General features: G+C 38.8%; 1 protein-coding gene and 1 long non-coding RNA gene across 3 annotated transcripts in view; one reads left to right on the forward strand and one right to left on the reverse strand.

Annotated features, from left to right (window-relative positions):
• nrg3b (neuregulin 3b) overlaps positions 1 to 22200 on the forward strand; it is a 200234-nt gene that overhangs the window by 135979 nt on the left and 42055 nt on the right. The window lies entirely within an intron of this gene.
• LOC144004663 (uncharacterized) overlaps positions 1976 to 22200 on the reverse strand; it is a 74136-nt gene continuing 53911 nt past the window's right edge. The window contains exons 6-8 of the long non-coding RNA XR_013279426.1: positions 14131 to 14218; positions 11504 to 11584; positions 1976 to 2458 (exon numbers count right to left, since the gene is read on the reverse strand). This is a non-coding gene — a long non-coding RNA (uncharacterized LOC144004663). The remainder of the gene's footprint in view (positions 2459 to 11503; positions 11585 to 14130; positions 14219 to 22200) is intronic.

Consider the following 22200-nt stretch of genomic DNA (forward strand, 5'->3'; position numbering starts at 1 on the left):
CCGCATTGAAAATCGACTCGAAAATCTATAGCTGCTCAGTGCGACAGCGTCCCTTAGTAGTAGGAAGACGTGGTGACATGTTACGGATACAATGACGCCTGACTTACTCCCCTTGATTTGGCGCTAATTTCACTTTAGTTTCGTAGAGTAATTTAATCATAATATATAATTGAACCCCTGAAGTCAAACGTAATCAGTTTCAGGACGTTGGTCAAGCTTTGAGTTTGGATTCCGTTCCTTATTCTGTGCTTACTTTGAGCCTTAATAACAATTGAAGTCATAAACGAGGAAGAGAGGCTTGGACAAAGTGGATACACACGTTCATTGTGCACCTTCTGCCATCTAGTGGAAGATCATTTGCCGCTATAAATAACGAGTTGATACATGAACGTTCAGACTAATTACATGAAACTGGAGAATCACACCTGTTGGGAATCACTGAACTGAGGTCTCACGAGATTTGCTGTCGTTTCCTCAAGAGGATGTTCAGCCGGTAATTGGTTCGTCTTGAGCGTTTCCACTCTACATCGTACCGCCCCGCTTGTCCTTGTCAGAGTTCATCTCCCGTTGTTATGTCATGTGACAGGAGCTTACCTTCTATTCTTGTTCTGAAGTCGGCGTGGGAAGGGGAGTGGCACGACACCGACTTCTAAATGGACCACGCACTGCAGACTCCAGCTGCTTCAGCTAAATTCAGCGCGAAGAGTCTGCACTGTGGCGTGTCACTTCGGTTATGTGTGGGATTCAGTGAAACTTCCAAGTTTTTTCCACGCTAATTATAGCTTTGCAGTCAAGTTGTAGTCATTCCAAATGATTGTGGAAAGTTAGTTTTACTCCTAAGATCTGGAATTTATTGTTATGACTGGGTTAGGGTCATTGAATTGTTATTGTCTTGTATTATATTGTTCCTTATGATGATGGCATATGTCTTATTTTGTCTATTCATTGTTATTTTGTAGTTGCTATACAGTTATGTCCATTTTGATGAAGATGATATGCAAGCTAGTTTGTCTAGTCTTGTGCAAATGTCCCTTTTGATAACAATGTTGTCAGTTACTATGCTATTAGTCACTCTTAATTTGTCTAGGCACTCTGATTTTGTAGTTGCTATACAGTTGCTATGTCCCTTGTGATGTTAACATTTGAAGATGATGTGTAAGCCACTCGTAGTTTGTCTAGTCTTGCGCAAATATCCCTTATGATAAGAATGTTGCCAGTTACTATGCTATCCGTCACTGTTAGTTTGTCTAGGCACTCTTGTTTTGTCATATAGGCGTTTATTCTGTCATACAAAATTGTGCCTTGCCCTGTCTGGAATTTCCGAGTGACATTTCCTTCACCGAGGTTTCTCTCTGCACGGTGAGGTTTCTTCCATGTGTTCTGCATCCAGCCCTGCTCGTACATTTTTAACTCATTCCCTCCCAGACATTTTCAGTCAAGCAACCCCCTTCGCTCCCGGCTGTTTTATTAGTTTTTGACTGATTTTGCAAGGCCCACAGGATATTGTGTTCTATTGCTATAAAAACATGGAGCCTACCAAAAGAAAAGTTTATTTCGATCTGTTTCAGTTTTGCAGCAATTCGCATTAGAATATAGCTAAGTTTCATCATTATTCAGACATCTATTTATAATTGTGAGTGATTGAGCTTTTTTTCAACATGGCCCTGGTTGATCTCTTATACTCTGCTGCCACCTGCTGGCCGTTTCTGGAATTACAACCATGTTTTTTTTTCCAGTTCTCTGCCTTTGAGGGGCTGGAAGCTCTAGCATAAAAAAAAAAAAATGTAAATACATCTTTGGGAGACAATAAATTTAAAATAGAACGTATTTATATGTTTTTGGGAGCAAATGAGTTAATAATGATGCTTGCCATGTATACTGACCAATGAAGTGTGACGGAACTGACCAATCACTGTGGTGCTGCTTATCGTGATTGACATGCTGATTGACCAATAAGAGGGATGCACACAACTAATCACTTTGTGTAGTAGTTTATTTATGGCATGTTTTATTTTCACACAGCTCATTGACACAACTGTGAGGAACAACAGCAACGACGACGTCATACTTTAAACTCTAGTCCACATTCATTCAACATTAATAGTAATGAGTACTCGAGGTAATTAACAATAGAGGTCAGTGGAAGCAGCAGTTGGATTCGTATATAAACAAGTTATTCGATTCAATCCAATTCTGTCTTCAGTCACTTCACAAATTCATCATTTAATGTCAGATTTCCCGTGTGCAAATGTAATACATAAAGATGATTTCCCCCTCCTACCTGCTGCCACACACTCCAAGCAGGAGCAGCTTATTTTTGGATTTTCTATTAACCTCACTCAGAAGAGGTGCTCGCAACTGTAATCGCACATCAAAATATACTGGCTAATTTTCTCAAAAGGCTTTTAACCTTAACGTCAGGTCAGTGGAACGTCGTCTTCTCCACGTCGCGGTACTCCTGTAAAGCAAGATTGTGATAATATTTACCCTCGTATTGCATTTTAGTGCATCAGCACAGAAGCGTGGCTAGTTTTGCTCGTTTGTCACATGAAATAGAGGGAGAAAGGTTTTTCCTGTTTTCGCTTGAAAGGTATTGAAGACGTTAGCGACACGTGTGAAATTTGTGACTTCCCAGTCGTCTCAAATGCACCTTAAGACGTGTCGACATAATCGTTTATTAAAAGACAGATTAGCAATTGCTGCTAGCAAGCACGCTACCGTTCAAAATGTTCATTTGGTGTTTTAAGGGATTACCAAGAGTGACTTCCTTGTGTGCACACTGCTAGGCAAAGAAACCCCATCAAGAACTTGGCGAAGAATCCCAGTGGTTTCAAAATGTGCCCAATCCAATAGACTGCGAGCGAGCTGAACTCAAAAAGTCAAAGTTTTCTATTCGATGATCGCATTAGAAGACACAAAATCGCACCTCCAAGCGTTTGGAATCCCACTGATAAGAGGAATATTCTGGTGCGCTGTGCTGAATCACTGCCGTTATTTCATGTCAGTGGCAAGTCTTTAGCCTCACTTGTTATCCCACAGCAGCAAATGCGCCGCAGGCCTTTTTATATTTGAACGTGCCGGATCCTCAACCTGAAATATTAGCAGTAAGCGGATCAAACTTTTGCACGATGTGAGCTCTGTCACACGTCTCTTTTCTTCTCTCTTTTTTTTGTGTGTGTGTGTGTGTGTGTTTGTGCGTGTGACCCACATTCATACACACACAAACTTCAATTAATCATTTAATGTCTCTCAACAGGCGTTTGGTGGCTTATGTGAGGGAAGCTCTGATTTCTTGGGATTTAGAAAATTTTTATCATTTGAATGAGGAAAAAAAAAATTGTTTCAGGTTTGTTATTCAAATGTAAAACTAAGGCGGAAACAGTTCATCTTAGTTCAATGACAAAAGCAGAATGCATTCAGACCTTTCGCTGTACGAACGGCAATGCTTACTTTATATTTAATACTACAGAAGCGTGGAACTGCCCATGTGGAGTAAACATTTTTGGTTGTCAAATATATTTAAATGTATTTGCAAGAAATTTCAAATGTATTTAAATGTTTGAACATACTTACAAATAAATTTGTACATACTTGTAAATACGTGTCAATGTGCATAAACGTACAACTTAGCATTTAGCCTAAATGCTGAACGGAAATTATGAACTGCAGACATATAATGAATCATAAAAATTACAACAAAAAAACACGTTTAATTACTTAATTTTACAAAGTATTGGTATAATGTCGGGCAAGTGCTAAAATAAATAAATAGATAAATATTTGTTTTAATTTGGGAAAGTCAATACTCGTGGCATTATGGGAAAAAATAAATTTTTATTAAATACTTTTGAATTTCAAATATGTTCATTTGCCAATAACAAATGTTTACTCTATTCACATTGGCAGGTCCACACTTTTGTATACGGTAGTTCAGAGCAATGACCAAATTCAGAGATTAATTCTGCTTAGCAACAAGTGACCGAATGCACGGGACCAGGCTAAAAAAAAATTTGCAAACTAGCCATCAGATGTTAGTGTGCTAACTGCATTTCACATTTTATGTTTAATACAGATCAGGGAAATCAAATGAGAAATTACTTTATATATCGAAACCGTTTCTCTTGTTCCAAATTGTTCTGTTTTGGGACTAGGTTCCAAGTGGAGTAGCAGTGCAAAACAATCAGTCGCCCAAAATTTTGCCTAGCAACAAGTGAAACCGGTTTGGCATTTACAAATTCACAATCTCTTTTATTTTTCGAACGTCTCGCCTGTTAGCTGCCGTTCATGCAATTATTAGTACTGCATGTGAGTTGCTTTCCTTGGCTCCATCTTGTGGCATATTAGTCAGGACTCGGTCTGGTTCACCATATTAGAAAAACATTGTGACAAACTACCAGGTGCGCTGATGATCGCCCAGTATACCCCATATGGTTGTGTTGTCGATAGCCCCCCCTTCCAATCAGCGCATTCACACGCCATTCGGATGGCGTTGGCACCTCGCGATGATGAATGAGTCAAAGGGGAGTCAAGCTGTCACATCCTCGCTTTCTGCCTCTCAGCACCGGCGACGGACTGAGCGCCTTTAAATCTCATTTGGCGGAGACGATCATTGTTTGCCCGCAGTGTGAGTCAACACGGCTCGCATTCGAATCTGCCTCACCTGACGCTGAATCGAGACTTTGCATGCATGTGGCCTAAATGAGATTCCTTTTCAAAACGCTTTCATGTGGCAATGAATCACAAAGTAATTCGAACAAAGCTGCCAAATTCATATTTTGAAGCCAAACAACGTACTTGAATACCACAGTCTCCCATAACGAAAAGCACAGCGATGATTAATCAGGAGGTCAGACGGCGTTGCTAGGCGCCGGGTCGCACACTGGCTCGCACTAGTGGACGTGTTTTTTGTGCTGATAAGAGCTACCGGGAACATCCTCCTCACATTGAGGTGATTGAAAGGGGGCATCGGTGTCGCTTGCAGAATGAAAAGAGTAGATGTGTTATTGTTTCGTCCCCCGTGGCTGTAGAGGCTCAAAAATCAGGAAGGTTCAGTTCGGTATGGCAGGCATGAAAAAAAACAACAATTGTGACAATACTTCAATGTACTTTCCTATCCAAGTCTGATCTATATGGATTTTTTTGTTGCTTTGTGTGAATTCTGAGAGCATTCGCGTGATAGTCAGTCACTGTTTGCCATTCAACTACTGCTACATTTCTTGATTGATTCCAACTATTCCAACACGTTCCAAAAATTCATGCATTGCAGGCTATTATTTTTCTCATTCCAAACATAGTTTTTTGCCAAAAATGTGGGCATCCGTAAACAACGGGGCCAACGGAAAGATGGAAGTGCCCACCTCTGGAGTATCGTTAAATACTCCATTGATTGGTCGACATTCTAGTGTGTACATAACTTCGCCATACGAAAGTTTACTAGCTTCATGCTAACACACAATGCAAAGCGCCATAGATGAGCAGAAGAGTCGCATCAGTTTCGTAGTGTTATGACTTAAAACCCTTTAACTCATTCACTCCCAGCCATTTTCACAGAAGTAATCCCATTCACTCCCGGCTGTTTTACTGGATTTTGACTGATTTTGCCAGGCCCACAGAATATTGTGTTTTATGACTTCTTTCATCAGGAAAAAAAAAAGTATGTTTCTATCTGTTTCTGTTTTGCAGCAATTAGCATTAGAAGAGAGCTAAGTTTCATCAGTTTTCACAAATCTATTTACAATTGTAAGTAATTGAGCTTTTTTTCTACATGGCCCTGGTTGATCTCCTTTGCGCTGCTGCCACCTGCTGGCCGTTTGTGTAATAACTACCATTTCTGCAACCGTTCTTTGGAGTTGAGAGGCTGCATCAAAGCCTTCTGTACTTCTGTATGCTCTAGCATAAAAAAACAAAAACAAAAAAAAAACATATAAATACGTCTTTGGGACACTTAGAACATTAAAAATCGTATTTACACGTTATTGGGAGCAAATGAGTTAAGCGAAGACATCTTAGCGTTCAGCTCATGAAAATAGGAGCAATAAGGATTTTTAAAAACATCAAAAATAGGCAATTTGGGAAAATAATGTTAGCTTAACAGTGAGCCACGTTGCCATGCTAGCATATGATCACCGATTTACAATGAGATGATAATTAAATTGCCAACTCGACTTTGCGCCCTAACCTGTTATCTGGCCTTTCCCAGAACGCAAAATGGGAAACGCACTCACTGGAGACGTTGATCAATAAGTCTATTGATTCAACATTTCAGGGGCATCATATTTGAAGACAGCCTAGATTATTCTGGTATTTATTGAGGTGTTTTCCTGAAATAGCTGGTGGTTATTGCTGGGAACGAGGTTGAGAGTGTCCTGTGATGACATACTGACAAAATTAACTTTAACCTAATGGTGGCCGCTGTTACCATAGATACAGAAGACAAAGTTTGCCATAGAAAGTTTTTATTTTTTTCTGTGTGTTTGCTCACATGACTCTAAGCTAGCCTCGCCCACAAATAATCGCCTCACTGCTAAAATGAGATGTAATCAACTTTCCCACCCGTGATCCCTCGGTTTCCACAGCGAGCCAGAGGGATAACGAGTTTCCCAATCTAATCATTAGCAGCTAAAAAAAATGTAGTTGCTAATTTGCGTTAAATTAGTTACTAAATACGTTCCAGTCTTTTGAGACCATTGAGCTGAATCGAGGCTCAAACAACACACAAACTTATTTCAAAACATATTATTTTATTAATATTAATGAAGACAAATTTGAGAATTTTACTTGCCTTCAATGAAGTTTGGACTCAATATTATATCACAATTGTATCACAATAAATTTGATCTCTGCATTTGAACCAGCTAACACTAATACAAACATATAACTGTTTTTTAAAGGTAATTTGAGCAAATTTGTTATTTCAGAAGTGTGTATCCAACTGGGCCCGGTTGTTCAATTCTCGGTTATTTTAACTACCATTTAACCTAACCGCCAGTTAAATTCTTTACCCGCCGTTAACTAACCGGCCGCTAAATATGCGTTGTTTAAAACATGGCTAGTCACGCCGTTTGTTAACGGCACCGTCAAAGTTAACCGTGTCGTTTACGTCACTGGTTAGCACCAATACATCCCACCGTTACTCTTGTTGTTTACTTCCGGGTCGGCGAAAGCAATGGATACTAATCCAAATGACCCCTGGCACTCGCCGAAATAAAGAGAAGCCGGAAGTTTTCTGCTGGCGACCGTTAAAGTTAACGGTCGGTTGGTGATTATTCTGATGAAGAGTTAAGTACACGTTACCGTTTAGCAGTAATAAAATTCCAAGTATCATGCTGAGTCAAAAAAGAATAAAAACTGCGTGACTAACCATGTTTTGAACAATGCATATTTAGCGGCCGGTTAGTTAACGGCGGGTTAAGAATTTAACCGGCGGTTAGGGGTTAAACAGTGGTTAAAATAACTGAGAAATGAAGAACCAGGCCCAGTTGGATACACACTTCTGAAATAACAAATTTGCTCAAATTACCTTAAAAAAAACAGTTATGTATATGTTTTTAACCGAGAATTGAACAAGCGGGCCCTGGTTGGCAAACTGAATGGAAATGAGGGAGTTTAACCTAAACAGGTCTAATCAAAAAACCATTATTTTATAGCAGCTTCAACTGCTGTTCCTACCGATTAAGTCGATCCTAAAAGGTTTGAATGAATTATGCATCCACCTTGCGTTGAGACAAAATGAGGAGTTGAGTCATTTTGAGGTTTGGTTGCAAAATGAATGATCCCGCACGTTTTACAGTGGCCGCTGCAATCAATCACATCAACCACTGTAGCATTTTCGCTTTGTCCTTGAAAACTTGGAATTTGTGTCACAAACATCACCAGCGATCAATCCATCATTTCACCTGGACGTGTCCTTGGATCTTCCGTATCTTTTATCAGCTTTGATCATAGTTGACTGCTACATGAGAGACCATTGTCACACTAGTATGTAGTTTTTCTTATGTGGCGTATAATGGTCGAATAATATGGCATTATGATCCATTTCTCCGACACATGACCTTTTTTCCCCCCCACACACATTTTAATTAAATCTTCTATGAGCATTAAGCAACTCATTAGCAGATTATCAGACTGCACTCAGCTGTGCACGAGCATATTAAGGCCACCTTTTCTCCAGAGCAGACACCGCATAATAGAATCAAAGAGTTATTGAGATCTGAACTTGTTGTGTATGTGTAACGTGTACTGTACATGTTGGCTCAAGTGGCGCTCTTTGGCTGCGACTGATTGCGTGTTTGAGAGCCTGGAAAAATGTCTGCTTCAATTGGTTGGAAATCTAGTCTGGTGTGTTTACTCCCACAACGGTGCAAACGCTAATAATTATTTTTGTTTATTCGAACCAGTTGAAGCACTTTCTGAGTTTTCTCTTTGTGCAAAGTGCAACAAATGTGCAATGAATGAAATGTACTGAATTACTTCTAAGCGGTTTTAGCTTAGTTTTATATCTATTTCCGTTATTTTCGATACAAAAAAAATTGTTTCAAAATCCAAGAAGATAGAAAAAAATAAAAATAACTCAAAAAGCAGTTCTCTATGGAGGAACAAAACTGCCAAAATTTGAAATAAATACATGACTTAATTAATTAATTAATTAATGTGGAAATAAAAATGAATATAAAAAAGTAATTTGAAAATTATATCTAAAAAAATAAATGGAAATAAATCCGTTTTTATTTTCGTTTGTCATTTACTTTAGTAATTTATTTATTTATCTATTTATTTAGTCATTCATTTATTTTGTTATTTTTTTAATTTAGTCATTTTTTTATTTTGAATTTTGGCAGTTTTGGGCCGTACTGCCAAGTCAAAATGTTGTTCAAATGAGGGGGCGGTCCCAAGTGTGTCTTGGGTTGGACTCCACCATTGCAATGGACGACAATCATGTCCACTGTCACCTCAACTTGCGATTTGAGTTGTTTGACAACAAGTCAAGAGGAGACAGTGGACAAGATAGTCGTCCATTGCTGCAGCATCTCCATTGCAAGCCAGCAAGATTTCCTTGTTCACCGAGCTGCTCACTCGACCAATGACAGGCAGTTTGCAACGGCGTAGTCCTACCCAAGACACGCTTAGGACCGCCCCCTCGTTTGAATAACATTTCGACTTGGCACTACAGCCCAAAACTGCAAAAATTCAAATTAAATGAGTAAATAAATGACTAAATAGTTAAATGACAAAAAGTGAAAATAAAAACGGATTTATTTCCATTTATCTGTATTTTTTTGGATATAATTTTCGAATTATAGATTTTAATATTCATTTTTATTTTCACTTTTATTTATTTATTTAGTCATTTATTTATTTTGACTTTTGGCAGTTTTGGTCCTCCATACCTTTACACGTGTGACGCTAGCTTCACGTCCATTTGAAATTGAGCTCGATCCAAAGAAAAACGGCCAATATTTCTCAAACTGGAACACTGCACGAGAGTATGCGCATTGCATAATGTCAGACAACAAAACAACGCATTTTGTTTTCCTTTACTGTGTTTGTCGCATGCAAAAACGACAATCTGCACGGACAAGTGTGTACTTAGCTTTCTCACGTTTGGCAATATTTCCACTGGAGGATATGATTTTGTTGATTGTTCGGTACACTCGCTCGCAATTGTCCGTGAACTTGAATGTCATCGCGCAGCAGCAGGAGGGGACCGTGTTTGTTTTTACATGACACCAGCAAGGCCCTGGAGTTAAAGTCGGAATGATCTCACTTCAAGGCACACTTGCTCTTTTCCCTCCATTTGACAAAGATAGCGGTCGTGGCAGGAAAAGCGTGTTCCTACTTCCTGAGGAGAGGGTGCTTGCGGAATACAGATCGGACATATGGGAAGCAAATGAGGAGGATTGTGTCACATTGTTCCTTCGATTTAAAAAATAAAAAAATAAAATAAAATTAGGATCTGTTTTTATACATATGTGGACAGCAAAGGCATCGTGTGAGTAAAGGGCACACTGAGTAGAAAATAAGTTGCCCATGAGTGCATGGTGAAAACGGAAGTGTCGGGTATGTGGCTTCGGGGTGGTGCAGCCACTTTTAGAGTGCCTCGTTGTAGCGTGAAAAACAACAAGTTGCTTAAATTACGAAATATATTCCTAATTTTTTGGAAAAGCCAGTTTTTGGGTAGTGAATTTGTTGAGCAGTTGGAATGTATGACTTGTTTTTATCACCAGAGTTGAAGAACTCCTTGATTTATTCTGGGGATTTGTGATTTTGTCAACCTTACCCTGGGTGAGAAATCAACATATTGCAACATATGGGAGGTGGGAGTTACAATGTTGAAACAGAATGATTTAAATTTGAATTTGCCATTTATAGAAATGAATGGTAAATAAGTAATGGGGAAAATGTGTCCTCAATCAGAATGAATGGGGAAATTTTAGGTCAAAAATTATGGTGAAACAGATGAATTATGTAGAATGAGTTGTGTTGGCTCTTCAGCCTTCACATAACTACAGAGATAAATACAAGAAGGTAGCCAATAAAAGTCTAAAGATAATTGTCTGATGAATTCTGCGAATATCCTCCAAACGTCAACACATTGAAGCAGAACTCGTCATCTGATGAGAAATCACACATTTTTCTTCATCGCCTGTTCTTTCCCTATTGCTCATCTTCATAAAGACTTGATTGTTTACTGGCTGCAATTAAATGGATTTTGCGGGCGCGTTTTTATTTCAGCGACAACACAAGTGATTAGGATCCGCGCGCGCGCAAACACGCGAGGATCTTTCAGCTGCAGGCAAAGCTAATCAGCCACGCGTTAAGAAAAGCAATTAGCATCAGCGGCGGCGCCTCGTCCACGGGATGAGCCGCGCGGAGGTGAGGATGCGCGCGGCGCGCGGAGTTACAAGTACGCAGCTTTCGTTTATGGAGCCCTTTAACCTAAATCTGTTTAGTTTGCGTTTCTTTAATTAAACTGCTGCAGTGTATAGATTTGTATGTTAAGTTTATTGTTACAAGACAAGTATAGGGTTTCAACACCGTGGGAAGACGTGAACGAGTTTTTTACCGCAAGGTGTTTTTTGTTGAATGTAATGTTTCAAAAAGCTTCAAGGTGAAGGAAATGGTTGACCTAATGGGATTCTTTGTTTGGAGAATTCAACTAGTTGTGCTAGTCCAACCTAGTCTAGTGCAAAACAACTTTCTACAAGTCCCTCTAGTTCAGTGATGTCAAACATATGGCACATGTGTCATAGCCGGCCCGCCAGGAGTCCAGTCAGGCCCGTTTGGTCAAAACACAACACAACACACATCAAGTTTCAACTGGTCTTAAGCTATGTGATGTCAGGAGCTATGTGATGTCAAGAATATTTAATCTCTTTATCTAGTCAACAGCCAATCAGATAATACCATGTCAGTCCTGTTACCCGCATGTCTAGCCACAACCAATCATATCGATTCGCGTTCTAGATAAGCCTTCTGAGAAGTGTGTGTTTTGTCGGATTATTACCTCTGTCCAGCTGGCCACCTGCTCCTCGTTTCCTCGATGCCTTCTCGTTGTTTCTGGTCAGGTCAAGTTAGTTCCACGCCTCTTGATGTTATGCGAATAAAGTGTTAAACTTTTATTTGTGTCTGCGCTTTTGGGATCCAACCTCAGAACATAACAATAACAATGTCAGTTTACTCTCCCTCAAAATAACGCCAAACACAGCCATTCATTTCTAAACTGCTTGCAACAAAAGTGAGTAGACTCCATCCATCCATCCATCCATTTTCTTGACTGCTTATTCCTCACAAGGGTCGCGGGGGGTGCTGGAGCCTATCTCAGCTGGCTTTGGGCAGTAAGCGTGGTGAAAATGTCCGAATTATGCCCTGTTAGCTAGCAAGCTAGCAAGGTCTCACGTGTGAATGGGAAGAATAAATTCAAACCAATTTATTAATTATTACGTAAGGATAACATAATGAATTGGATTGCATATATTTTTGTATGACAACAGAAACTAAAGAATCTTATCTTGTTGATGGACCATGTTCAGCAGGACATTGCGCTATCAGCACGTCAGCCGGCCACAACGAGCAAATTGTTTCTCCTTTTTCGCGATGAGCCGAGCACGGGCAAATCTAATTAGACGCCATCATGGGAGCTGAAGCTTGACTGACAGCGACGTGCTTGACTTTGACGCTTTCCCGCCCTCTCCATCGCTTTTTATTCCCCCGCCTTCATTTTTTTCTCGTTACTCTTGGCTTTCATTTGCATGTTCGTCCCTGTTGGAGTCATAACTGTGGAACGAGCGAACACTAAACCCAACGGTGATAACAATTGGGAGGTAGCAGTCTAGCGGAATATCAAATCAAAGTTCCAAGTGGAAACAAACCGAAGTAATTAAAGTAATCGCGGTGATGTTTTCTAAGCGTCCAGCCTCTATTTGCTTGGACAGGCCATACCTCAGTGGCCGATCTGCTTGGCCATAACAACAAAATGAAGAGAAGCGAATTAGAGCGTAATCAATAGCAATACAAAGCTGTCTCGTGTGTTAAAAAGAATGTTTCACTCCACATGGCATCCCACCAATAGGTAAATCATAAAATATGGGGAGTATTTACAAAGCATGGAGTAAATATAGATCACTTTCCGCTCAGACAATCCATATGGCTGACATCTGCTGTTTTTTTTTCCTCTTCCAATTAGCATCCAGACTATAACTTTGCTCTGCTGCCCTCATTTTTCATCTGCAAATGCAAAATCTATTCTGTAAATCTTTCTTCAAGGGCATTTTGTTTAGTCTTCTAGTTGTTGTGTTTTACCCAGATTTGAAGCTATTTTCAAACCAGACTATCAATTCACTTGATTATAGTGGGGTAAGCATTACTGTAAATCGTCATATTGTAGCTGTCAAGTAGAGAAAGATGATGCGTTTTAAGCTCTAGTTTTATGGTTTCAACTATGCATTTTATCGATAAACTTGCATGTAAGTAAGTTGTCTGAATGGAACTTTCTCAAAATTAACCATCATCATATACATATATAATTTTATTGTATTCATTTAAATTCCTTTAAGGACAAATTTTTTCAACGTACAATTAATGCCCGCCCTTTATCTTGCCTGTATTGAGGGAATTCCAGTCGCAAGGCAGCAGAAGTGTACGCGTCAAAATTTAGCATCAATAAATGTAATGATAATGCATCTATTTGTGGAGACTGGGGTCAAGTTGTATTTTACAATTTCAAAAATGTGCAGAATTTTTCAAGTTACTTCACGTGAATAGTTTTGAATATGAAAAGAAAAATGCACTGAGCTGTCACCAACAGCTTACAAATGCAATTATGCATCGAGTGGCAGAAAAATCAATACAACACAAATCGATATCACACTTTTTTACAGCACAGTACATATTTTTAATCTTAACCCAATTTTATGAATTATTATAAATTACTGTATCAATGACTACAAGATGCAGCGATATTTCTATTAGTTTTTTTTCCCCACTTATGTTAACATGAGTATAAAAACGGAGAAAAAATATTTTATTGTACTTTTAATGGTAAAATTAGAACAGATAAAATTTGCAATTAATCGTGATTAATCGATTAAAATTTTTAAGCGCCTGACACCCCAACGTAAAACTCTTATTTTCTGCAAATTGCATAACAATAAGGACGCCACAGTTATGGCATTTCATTTTCACATTATTTATAATTACCACGCACGAGCCGACACGAACAATTCTGACCAACATTAAACTCTGTCGTGTCGGGCTATACTGCACCCCCGCTGTGTTTTTGCATGGCGCTGCCACGATTGTTCCATTATACGGTGCCATTAAGGCTCGTGTCCATTTCCAGCCAACATGTCCTGCGTGGCGGCGCCTCCCTGCGGGCTGCGAGAAACGCGGCCATCTATTCAAGGCCACTTGCGTACGACAGCAAGATGGATGGCAGTGCGAGCGCGGAGGCGCGAGCGAGTCTAAGTAGTACCAGTGCACTCTTCGGAAGCCATCGCGCTCATGCAGGACACCATGTCGCGCACACACTTACACACACGGTTTAGCAAAGGACGTTAGGTTGACTTCCATCCATTACCTGGAGATTTAACTTTAACTACTTGTAGCCTCAAGTTCACCCTAAAAAGTACTCACCTTAAAAGTCCATTAATTACATGATGTGGTCGTCTTTCGGGCCCCGAAGGAGACGAGTCCCCACGGTGTGACTGCAGGTTTTATGTGCCTGCAACCAATAAACACGCGCACACACACACAGGTGTGGCTTATTAAATGGTGCCTCAGTGTGCGAGTAGTTATCGGCGACCGTCATCCGTCTTTTAAAACGGATAGTGTTGCTGAGCCACTTGGTTTTGGCCGCAAAACGGTCCATCTGCGAACAAAGCTCAGCTTTGCCTCCAACTTCATGTGTAGGTTGACCACATGTCCACTTTTTCGCACCCTCATTTATGCAGCGACGTACAGTTTCTCTTTCAAATGCATAGAAGAGGATTAGGGGCAGTGAAGTGAAGAAAAAAAAACAGGGGTTGGCAGGATTCTCACTTTTTCTCAGAATTCTGACTTTAAAGTTTGACTTTAACTCTTTTACTGCCATACATTAGCAAAAAACAAAAAAACAAACAGTGCCAGCTGATTTTGAGCATTTTAACTTATCTTTCAAAGCAAACAGAATATTGTGTACTTTTAGTACATATACAATGTGGGTACCAAATGAAAGATCACATTCCATTCTTTCATTTGAAAAAAAAACGATGTTTCTACCTTATTCCGTTCGTTAGTAATAACAACCATTTGAAAAGAGGTCATTTGAGTGACATTGAGCAAAAATTGAAAAGATGAGAAAACAAGCTTTTTGTGAAGATACATTTTCTCCACAACAGTCACTTTGACACAAAATACTTTTGTTTTGTGACGTTCTGCAAATTAGGTTTAATGTGACAAAAGGCTTTGATCATTCACGCCATCCTTGAAACGTTTGATTTCATCCAATTTCATCAGATTCCGTTATGCTTCATTGTAATTCCGTACACCAGCATCCCCTTGAAAATGCTGCCATCTGCTGGCCATAGTTAGTTTTTGATTCCACAATCCATTGACCAGGCAGCACTCCACTTAGATGTTGCACTTCCCATTGATTTAAAAAAAAACACAAAAAAAAAACGCAGTTGACGTCATTTAACGTTTATGGCGACATACGTTGCGATTTTACTTATCGTTATTAAACGTTTTTGGCAGTCACAGAGTTAAAGTCAGAATTCTCACTTTAATCACAGAATTCTGACTTTAATCACAGAATTATGACCTTAAAGCTTGACTTTAAAGCCAGAAGTCTCATTTTTATCTCAGAATTCTGACTTTGTGACAGAGCTATGAATTGTGGGGGGAAGTCAGAAAGTCAGAGTCAAAATCCTGCTAACATTTTTTTTCTTCTCTTCACTGGCCCTAATCCTCTTCTGTATAAATATGATGGTACAATTCTGTTAAATATTTGATACCGCCTAAAAAGGTTTATAAATAAATATATATGTCACAAAATGAACACATTTGATTAGATTTTTTTTTCTCGAATGGCATATATGGCATTGTGATTTTCTAGGAATGTTGCATAAGAGCGTCATTTGAAAATGTAAACAGTGGAGATTTTTTAGAAACGTAAAATGTCAAACAAGCGTCTGCTTGCATCCACTGAGATCGAGTGGAGTTGTAAAAATCTGACACGAGCAAATAGAGAGGTCCTAAAAATGCGCCAGTGGCCTCTCCATTTGACAGTCAAATCGTTGTTGAAAAAGCTGTGCCGCTGCACTGAGCAGCGGGTGGGCCTGTAGACAAAAATTGAACCCAACTTCACCTCTTTGATGCCGTTCAGTCGAATCACCCGGAATAATGTGACATTGCGGCTCGCTGTGTTATGTATCACTGCGAATCAAAAAAAAAAAAATAGTTTTTTTTTTGTTTTATGTTTTTTTTGTAGATCTGATGTGAAGTGAAATGGCCGGAACTAATGTCATCGATGTTTGTGGAGAAAAGCACAACATGATCCCACGCGCTCGATAGCCGTGTTTACTCGGAGATTCCACTTACTGCATTTCTGCAGAAAAAATAAAATAAAAAATGGATCGTGCGTACTCAAGGGCGCGTTTGTGTATGTGTGGCCTTCCGCGTCCTCGTTAAGTTTCAGTTACTTCCTCCTCACTTATTTGTGATAACATTAACTGAATTTGAGCGTACCATCCGCGGTCATGTTTTCAAGAAATAAAAAGAACACATATACAGAACCTTGTCCAATACATACATAATAAATACAAGCAATGTATTATTTCATTTTTTCATTTTTCTTTAAATTAATGTATTATACAGAATATTTTTATATCAAAAAAGTAATACTTATAAGCCGAAAATCTCAAGTCCCAAGTTACTGTGGAAACAAAATCTATCGAGTCCAGACAAGTCAAAAAAAATCTTACTTCGTCACAACATAAGTTGTAGTGATGATAAAATATATCTTCACTGATCGCAACACAAAAAAAATACATTATCTGTTCTCAATTAAACGCATAACCAACATCGTTCTGTTAATATTTGACCAGCTATCATAGAGCTAAACTTTCACGCTAACCTAGCTAGCTTAGCTTCACAGTTCACACAGCTAGCTTACCTGCGTCTAGTTTGAATGATCCAAATGATCACACAAATGATCCAAATTTGGATCATTTGTGTCATGTTTGGGTCATGCCAGGGTAAAGTTTGAGGTCATGACCTGTTAAGTTGGGTTCATGACCGTGAGGTCAAGTGTCTGTTAAGTACTGATGGAACAAGTGTCTGTTGTAACCAGCATCTAGTTTCTACTGGTTTTAGGCTATGTGATGTCAAGAATCTTTAATCCCATTACCTGGTCAACAGCCAATCAGATAATTCCATGTCCGTCCTGTTACCCACATGTCTAGCTACAACCGATCAGATCAATTCCTTCTATAACCCTTCTGAGAAGTGCGTGTGTTTGTCGGATTATTACTTCTGTTACCACTCTCTGTGCAACTCACTTTGTTTCTCGTCTAGTTAAGTTTTTTCCATGCCTCTCGATCTGAATAAATAATTAAAATCTTATTTGTGTCTGCGCTTTAGGATCTAACCTTCAGCACAAAACAATTTGATATAAATGTATGATATACGTTGTGTAGAAAGCGCATTCATTGCCTTGATGAAGTAATTGAGAATAATTTAGGATCCATGAAAGAATCAGGAAAGAGGAGAAATGCACAGCAAATGAAATTTTAAGAGATGAAAAGCGAGCGGCGTGGCGCTGTGTTCTGCAAGCAAAAAGGTTAGTATGACACGTTGGCTCCTTCCAAGATGGATAATAACTGTACTTAAATGTACTCCATGTCAAGTATTACCGTAGTCAAGAGCGGCATGGAGAAAAAGAGACTGTGATTATCGCATAATGACCCATGTCAGCTGCCCTTTCTCTTTAAGACAAGTCAACAAGAAAACAAACCATTTGCCTTATTATTTAACACTGCAATCATTTACAAAGTAATGGGCGTGTTAAAGAAAAGGTCATTTCCTTCCAGTTGTTTGTACCACAGCTACAGTCAAACGGATTTAATAAAATTCAAATGATTAAAAGTTTGGGCATTTTGACTTTTTTTTTTTTTTTTTTTTTTTTTTTCATAAATATTAGGACAAGAGAATTAAAAATATGCCGTCATACGCTTTTAACAGCAGGCTTTCGTAAACAAAGACGGCGAAACGATGCGGCAGTGAAACTGCTGACTTGATCGTATAGCACTTGGTAAATATTTGAAAGCATGTGTAGCAAACACGTGCTGCCGAGCAGCTCGCACATGCTCGCGCTAATGTTTCTTCTGTGTAACACGCGAGCAAGCAACGGCGAAGGACAAAAGAGGTTTTTGTGACGTGTTCGTAGCCATGTCGCGAGCATCTACCTGCCGCAGGTGAATTATTTAGGTCAGCCGGGCTCCTGTTGTGGTGGTCCATTACGAGACATGAAAAAAAAAAAAGATTAATTCTGCGCTTTCTATTTGAATAAATACAACAGCCTCAAAAGTGATATGGCATAAAAGTGACATAGCAACTATTACAGATTTGTTTTTAAATACTGTAACTCTCAAACTAGTACTCAAAATCTACATAAGCAATTTGTTTACCATTTAGGCAGCAAGTCACGAATCAAATCAAATGAGTTACTAATTATATTTTTGCTCTAAAACTCATGGTCCAAAAAATTAAAAATCCAATTTAACCATTATGGTAAAAGGAGTGCACTTATATAGCTATTTAGCTACACCATGTTGTCCAATGCTGCTAGTTGCTATCTAGCACTAAGCTAAATTGTTTGACGATAATTGCTGAAAGCATGAAAAGATTGAGCACTACTATTGTAGTACTCAATTGTGGAGACTGGAGAAGAAGCTGAGCTCCATTGTTGGTATCAGTGGTTATCTGGCGCCATTTGCGACCTTAAAATAGTGCACTTACAGTATATAGCTATTTATCTACACCATATGTTGTGCAATGCTGCTAGCTAGCACTAAGCTAAACTGTTTGACGATAATTGCTGAAACATGAAAAAAATCGAGAACTACTGTTTGTCATACTCAATTGTGGAGACTGAACAAGAAGTTGAGCTTCATTGTTAGCATCAGCGGTTATCTGGCGCCATTTGCGACATTAGCTAGCTAGCTAGCTCCTTTGTTTTCACGCAGTGATGAAATCCTCTCAACAATAAAAGCCAGACAAAAGTGACTATAAAAGGGGTTAGTAGGGCACATTCTATGATATGGAGTGCTGTGCACCCTCCACAAGTGTACTTAAATATTTAACCTAACCTATAAAACACTCATTTTACTCTTCAAGAGCAGACCTTAAAGACGTATTATTTTCAAGCTAATATTGATTTTTTTTTCTCCCTTGATGTGCAGTAGTCATCCTGAGAGGTTAAAAAAAAAAATTCTCCGAAGTTGATGAGTAACAAATGCTCAGTGCACCCCCCCCCCCCCCCCCCCCCCCCAACTTCCTTATCTCTCCTGCTTTGAAACAGCACCTGTTAGAGCAGCTTGGTGATGTAGTGCTTCATAATACGCTGCCAGCCTACACTTTCATTGTGAGCTGATGTGCAAACAAGCCGGGACTTCTTCATCCCGCCTGGCTTTAATGAGTTTTTGGAGCGTTGGTGCGCTGGAAGGCGGAGGCAAAGAATCCCCCACCCCCCGCACCCCGTCCATCCATTGTTGCCAAGTTACTATTTGATGGTTGTTTAGGCTTTGACATTTGATTGTCCATTTGTTCATTGTGTCTGTTTGTCCAGATGGCTGTCGCGAATGTCACGATCCCCGCAGCCCGCGTGGAGATATTGCAGCTGATAGAGCAGACGTTCGGAATATTCAATTCAAAAATCGAAAGGGGTTATTGTCCCGTGTCAGTCCTCATGATTTGGAGTGATATTTGATGACTAAGGAAAGTTAGCTGATGGTTGATTTTGTTCTCAGCCTTCGTTTTTATGAATTTTTGTAAGGCTTTGTTTTACATTACTTTTTAAAATTAGCTTTCGTCTTACTTTTAGTTTTTTTTTGTGAAAGACAGAAATAGTCACTTTGCGTAATTTTATTGCGTAATTAAAAAGTCATAAAGTAGTACCGAAATAAATACATTTAACGTAAACCTCGTAGTTTTTTTGTTGTTGTTATAATTATAAAAATCGAATGTAGTTTCAGTTAATTCTCTTTTTTTTTCTTAATTTTTATTTCATATCATTTTTTTTTTTTTTAAATTTTAGAATTAGTTACTTTGTTAGATTTTGTTAACTGTAATAAGATTTCTGATATTTGGCAGAGTAAAATTACAATAAACAATTAATTGACTGATTCATTAAAAAAATAACTTATCTTTTCGGTCCTTTAAAACTAATGAATTATAGGCAGAACATTATGGCTTTTTCACAATACTTTGTTCAGATTACTGAAATTAATAGAGCAAAAAATAATCCAAATCACCTCCTTGTTGTTGTTGTTGTTGTTGTTGTAATTTTCTCATCTGATTTTTGCCCATTTTAAAAGAGGCTATTATCAGCTCATTAATCGTCGGGCCCGAGTTAGTATCGCACATGGATATCAACCGCTCCTCACACATTGTCACTGATGTGTCAAATTGGCTTTAAGGTCTAACTGTGATGTAAACACTACCTTTTGTGCTAAAAAAAAAAAAAAAAGAAAGAAAAGAAAAAGGATGATGATTTTGGCTTCTTTCCCAATTTAGATGACAACAGAGCAATTTGGGAAGATTGCAGCCAAGTTGCCAGGCCATCAATAACAATGAGAAAAGTGTCAGCCGCTGATTAGGGCGTAGGTGTGTGCGTGTGCATGCATGCATGATGTATGAGCCGTGTTTTTGTTCACATTTCTCGTTAGAAAGAACTGAAATTAGTATTTTTTTCGCTGCTCCTGGGGAAGCAAAAAGCAGATGGTGAAAACTAAATTATGCAGCTGTCAAGGCAAATAAATACAAATAAAAAATATGCAGCTAGGAAAAAAAAAATATATATATATATATATATTAAAATGAAGCATTTATTTCATCGTTAATATTAATTTTATATCCTTTGCTCGCCACGCAGATGCAAATGTGAATGTTTACTCGGCATGATGTACAGCTGGTCACGTTGCGGAAATGAAGTGTAACATCCACTCAACCGCCGCTGTTGGTGGTCTTTATGAATTGTGGCATTGAGTCAAAGGAGTCGGTGCGGCGTGATGAATTTGTCTAGCGGGCCTGTCGGCAACGCCTGCTGCCAAAAAAAGTGATTATCTTTCAAAGTGGAACTGCGGGAGAAAAAAATGTATCACTACCACGTGAGCTCATTAAGTAATAGTGAAAAGTTGTCGTCCATTAATTATGTGTCATATTGTATTGTTCATTTAACATCAACACTAAGTTTTTTTTGTAGTCGTCGATACCGTGATACAAATGGAGTCGAGTAATCGATGATGACACTGATTCTTCTTCAAGCACGTTACCAAAATCTTTCACGATGAGCAAGTGCAGTGTGAAAAGGACTTAAATCAAAATGTAGCTTTTGCAGGTGGCAGCAGTTTGAACCCGCAAGCATGTTTATAAAAATGCCATTTCAGTATGAATATTTAACTCTTTCACTCCCAGCCACTGAAGCAACCCCCTTCGCTCCTGGCTGTTTTACTGGATTTTGACTGATTTTGCAAGGCCCACAGAATATTGTGTTTTATTGCTATAAAAACATTTAATTTATCAAATTAAAGATGAAGGATTTAGGAAAATACATTTTGCAGCAACGAGCATCAATATTCATTCACATTCACAAAAATAGCTTATTGCAACATGGTCCTGGCTGATCTCTTATACTCTGCTGCCACCTGCTGGCTGTTTTTTTTTGTAATAACTACAATTGCTTTAAGCCACCTCTTCATATCAGAAGCTGCATCAAAGTGTTCTGTATGCTCTTGCATAAAAAATAAAAAAACAAAAACCGTATAAATACGTTTATGGGAGTGAAGGGCAAAGTATTAAAAAAAACGTATTTAGACGTTCTTGGGTTTGAATGAGTTAACTAGCATAATAATGTATATTTTTAAAAGTTTTTTTGTGATCATAATGTTGGGCGGTTAAAAAAAAAAAAAAAGGTGAAAAATAAAAGTTTCAATAAAAGTTGTCCACAAGCAAGCGTTTTACTATTGAAAGTTATTGATGCGATGCCATATGCTCCTGCTGCTTGTATACGATGAAGCATGATATGTGTGTCACATGGGCTAATCTATTCAACCTGGGGCCACAACTAAATGACGTGGAACTTCAAATGCTTCTTAAATCGGGACGCCGGCTTGGAAGCGCCTCTTGCTGTGCGCGCCATTAAAGGAAGGAATTGCCGCCATCCGTTATTCGCATACTGTGTGTACAGTACAGTCCTCAAGGATAAATGAGAACAATTACATATTTTATGACGCCTCCCCCGTAAAGGAGCAAAGATAAAAAGGTGATTAATTCTTAAATATCACTCGGTCATTTATTACGCACGTCTGGAAAACAATATTAAAGTGGACCTATTTCAAGACGCGGAATAATGAAAAGGAAGTTGCGGCGCGTTGCAAAAGTCACTCCGTCACGTCCTCGCCTTATTTGATCCTCCAGCCGACCTCCATTTTTCCTCCTCGCTAATTA

The sequence above is a fragment of the Festucalex cinctus genome, chromosome 17 (genome assembly GCF_051991245.1).
Source record: "Festucalex cinctus isolate MCC-2025b chromosome 17, RoL_Fcin_1.0, whole genome shotgun sequence".
Lineage (NCBI taxonomy): Eukaryota > Metazoa > Chordata > Actinopteri > Syngnathiformes > Syngnathidae > Festucalex > Festucalex cinctus.